The sequence below is a fragment of the Carcharodon carcharias genome, chromosome 14 (genome assembly GCF_017639515.1).
Source record: "Carcharodon carcharias isolate sCarCar2 chromosome 14, sCarCar2.pri, whole genome shotgun sequence".
Lineage (NCBI taxonomy): Eukaryota > Metazoa > Chordata > Chondrichthyes > Lamniformes > Lamnidae > Carcharodon > Carcharodon carcharias.
The window spans coordinates 34,502,762-34,507,616 of NC_054480.1; positions in this window are offsets into that span (position 1 = coordinate 34,502,762).

Below are 4,855 nucleotides of genomic sequence, written 5' to 3' on the forward strand. Positions count from 1 at the left end.
CATGGGCAGGCGTCACCGAGTTCTGTCATCCTCCCTATGTGCTCTCAGCAGCTTTAAGGTGGGGCCGGCCCCCATCTCTTCAGTATCTGTGAACAGTGGCACTGTGCTTCTGAAGGTGTCAGGTACTGAAGGCGGACAAAGGGTCAGATGCTTCTAAAGTTTCATACCTGCGTCTTCATGATATGACCCTGATCACAGAGCGCAAGCGAGTTGCCCTCAACCTGGCAGGAGTCAGACATTCTCAGAGGATATGTGAAGGTCTGAGGAGTGTCCTCACTGAGTGTCATCATCATCCTCCTGCAAATGAGCGACTATTAGGGCCTTCATTGTGTCTCCATGACAGGAGGATTATCACAGAGGGTATGTGCACTGTTATAAGCCAGACTGGAGTTAAATATTCATAGATGCAATGTGAGGATCCAGTGTGTCTCCTCAATGCATGTGTTGTCATCCTCCACAAATCTAGCAGCTATGAGGGCCTCCTGAGCGCGCCTGACTTGTTTGTCCAGCACGAGGGCCTCATCGCTGCCATCATCATCTTTGAGGACCTCCTCACCCTCATCCCCATTGACGTCCTGACATTTTCTTCATTGGAGGAGACCTCCATCTCCTCAGCCAGCTCCTGTCCCCTTTCCACGCCAGGTTGTAAAGGGCGTAGTAGCAATGAGGATATGCGACACCCTCTCTGGACTGTATTGCAGGGCTCCACCAGACCTGTCCAGGCACCAGAACCTCATTTTCAGCATCCCAATGGTCTGCTCCACCAAGTTGAGAGTTGCAGCATGAGCCTCGTTATACCTTCGCTCTGCAGCAGCCTGAGGCCGTGCAAGGGCATCATCAGCTACGTCCTCTGCAGGTAGCCCTTGTCCCCGAGGAGCCACCTCTGCAGCCTCTGTGGACCCTGGAAGACATCAGGGATCTGTGACTGATTGAGAATGTTGGAGTTGTGCACTCTCCCTGGAACCTGTGCACAAATCTTCAGGATGCATTTGTGCTGGTCGCACACCAACTGCACATTCAGCGAATGGAAGCCCTTGCAGTTGATATAGTTGACCGCTTGTTGCATTAGAGACCTGAGTGCCACATGAGTGCAGGCGATTGCACCCTATGTCTGTGGGAAACCCGAGATCTGAGCAAATCCAATTGCTCTTGAATTCTGGCTCCCCTGGTCCCAGACAAAATGCCAAAAGTTGTGTGCCCTCATAAAGATGACGTGTAGGACCTCATGGATGCATTTGAGGGTGGAGGCTTGTGATATCCCACAGAGGTCACCTGTGGAGCTACGGGCTCCCTGAAAGGAGCCACGGGCGTAAAAATTGAGTTCCACAGTCACTTTCAAGGATGCCCTCCATGTCCCCGCAGTGCCAAATCCTGCAGTAGCTGGCAGATATGACCGACCAGTTCCCTAGACATACGTGGTCTTTAGCAACACTAGTTCTCGGTCATCTGCAGGAATGAAAGGCGGTGTCTATGGACGCTGGGTCTAGCTAGGCACCGACCAGTGACGGCTCACTGTGGCTCTTCAGCAATGTGTGCGGGAGCCCCAGCCACCCCTTCTTCCTGTGAGTACTGTTCCTCCCTTTGCGCAGCCAGGCTTGCAGCCAGGTGCCTCTTCTCCATCATCTCCACTCTCTGTACACCACAAGGCATTCAGCTAGTTCACTAGGCTCCATGCTCCAGGTGTACTCCTCTTGCAGGATAAAAGAAAGAGATGCATGGGTTAGCTTGGGTGTTCTAAGAACCTCTCTTGGTTAAGTCTGAAGGCCTCTTAACACATCCGAAGAGTGCTGGCCAACACTTGGATGGCCAGGGTTTACTATACTGCATGGCTACCCAAAACCCCACCCACGTCTGCCCCACTCCACCTGAACAATTGGCAGCAGCTTCGCCCACTGGACTGCATGCTGTGCTCTCAGCTCAGGCATTCTCCTAACCCGCGCTGCCAGGCTGCCCTGTTAGTTTGAACCAGGTCCAAACCAGGATGATGACATGCAAGGGGCTGTGAGCACCTCCACCAGTGACTGCTCCATGGCCAGCTTTAGCAAGGAGATTGTACAACATACTCCATCATCCAACTGTTCTGCGGTCCACTAAAATGCTCATTAACTTGCAGTCTGTGCCCAAGGGGTGAAAAGCTCTGGAGTACTTGGTGGCACTTTGATGCCTCTGCGTTGCTTGAGTGGGCAGATAAGCTAGAGACCCGACTCCATGCATGTCAATGTGGCTGCGTCTGAACTGTCTCAGCTGCAGAGGAACGGTCACTTTATACAAGATGTCACTGAGTGGCTGCAGGTCATTCTGAAGGGGGACGGTGAACAGCCAGAGGTTGTGGTACATATTGGTACCCATGACATAGCTAAAAAGAGGGATGATATCCTGAAAGCAGAATATAGGGACCTAGGAAATAAATTAAAAAGCAGGACCTCAAAAGTTGTAATCTCAGGATTACTCCCAATGATATGTGCTAGCGAGATCAGGAATAGGAGAATAGACCAGATGAATGCGTGGCTGGAGAGATGGTGTAGGAGGGAGGGATTTAGATTCCTGACGCATTGGGGCCAATTCTGGGGAAGATAGGACCTATACAAACTGGACGGGTTGCACCCCAACAGGACTAGGACCAATATCCTTGCAGGGGTATTCACTAGTACTGTGGGGGAGGGTTTAAACTAGATTGGCAGGGCGATGGGAACCAAGAGAGGGAAACAAATATAGGTATGAAAGACAGGAAAGTAGAAAGCAAAAGTGGAAGGCAGAGGAAACAAGGGTTAGCAGCAAATAGGGCCATAGTACAAAAAAATGTGTAAAAATGTTAAGAAGACAAGTCTAAAGGCATTGGATATGAATGCACAGAGCATTCTCAAGAAGGTAGATGAATTAACAGCGTAAATAGATGTAAACGGGTACAATATGATTGCGATTATGGAGACAAGGCTGCAGGGTGACCAAGGCTAAGAACTGAATACCCAAGAGTACTTGATATTTAGGATGCACAGGTGAAAAAAGAAAAGGAGGTGGTGTGGCGTTATTAGTTAAGGATGAAATCAGTGTGAAAGTGAGAAAGGATATTGGCTCAGAAAATCTAGATGTAGAATCAGTCTGGGTGGAGCTAAGAAGCAACAAAGGGCATAAAACATTACTGGGAGTTGCCAAAAGCCTCCAAACAGTAGGGATAAGATAGGGGACGGCAATAAACAGAAAATTAGAGATGCATGTAACAAGGGTGCTGCAGTAATCATGGGTGACTTTAATCCACATATAGACAAGGTAAACTAAAGTAGCAATAATACTATGGCGAATGAATTCTTGGAGTGTGAATGAGATTTTTTTTACACCAATATGTCAAGGAACTTACGAGGAAACAAGACTATCCTAGATTTGGTACTGCGTAATGAGAAGAGTTTAATTAATAATCTTGTTGTACGGGGTCCTATAGGGAACAGTAACCATAACATGATAAAATTCTTCATTGGGATGGAAAGTGAAGTATTCCAATCTGAAACTAGGGTCCTAAATCTTAACAAAGAAAACTATGAAAGTATGAGGCATGAGCTGGCTAAGATAGATTGGGGAACTTCATGAAAAGGCCATGACGGTGGATTGCCAATGGCTAATATTTAAGGAACAGTTATATATTCCTTCCTGGCGCAAAAACGCAACAGGAAAAGTGGCCCTACCATGGCTAACAAAAGAAATTCAGGTAGTATTAGATCCAAAGAGGAGTCAGATAAAGTTGTTAGAAAAAGTAGCGAACCTAAAGATTGGGAGCAGTTTAGAATTCAGCAAAGGTGGACCAAGGGATTGATTAAGAGGGGCCAAATAGAATATGAGAGTAAACTTGCAAGGAACATAAAAGTAAACTGTAAAAGTTTCTATAAGTATGTAAAAAGAAAAAGATTAGTGAAGACAAATGAAGGTCCCTTACAGTCTGAAACAGGAGAATTTATAATAGAAAACAAGAAATTGGCAAAGCAATTAAACAATTACTTTAGTTCTATCTTCACGGAGGAAGACACAAATAACTTCCCAGAAATACAAGTGAACCAAGGGTCTAATGAGAACCAGGAATTGAAGGAAATTAGTATTACTAAAGCAAAAGTGCTGGACAAATTAATGGAATTGAAAGCTGATAAATCCCCAGGGCCCAATAATCTATGTTCCAGTGTACTAAGGGAGGTGGCCGTGGAAATAGTGGATGCATTGGTTGTCATCTTCCAAAATTCTGTAGATTCTGGAACAGTTCCAGCAGATTGGAGGATGGCAAATGTAACCCCACTATTTAAGAAAGGAGGGATGGAAAAACCAGTGAATTATTGACCGGTTAGCCTAGCCTCAGTAGGGAAAATGCTAGAGTCTATTATAAAGGATGCAACAACAGGACACTTAGAAAATATCAATGGGATTAGACAAAGTCAACAAGGATTTATGAAAGGGAAATCATGTTTGACGAACCTACTGGAGTTCTTTGAGGATGTAACTAGCAGAATAAATAAGGGAGAACCAGTGGATGTGACGTATTTGGATTTTCAGAAAGCTTTTGATAAAGTCCCACATAAGAGGTTAGTGTATAAAATTAAAGCACATGGGATTGGGGATAATGTATTGGCATCAATTGAGAATTGGTTAGCAGATCGGAAACAGAGAGTAGGAACAAATGGGTCTTTTTCAGAGTGGCAGGTGGTGACTAGTGGGGTACGACAGGGGCCCCAGCTATTCACAATATGTAAGGATGAGGCAACCAGATGTAATATTATCAAGTTTGCTGATGACATAAAACTTGGTGGGAATGAAAGCAATGAGGAAGGCATTAAGAGGTTTCAGACGATTTAGACAGGTTGAGTGAATGGGCAAACAC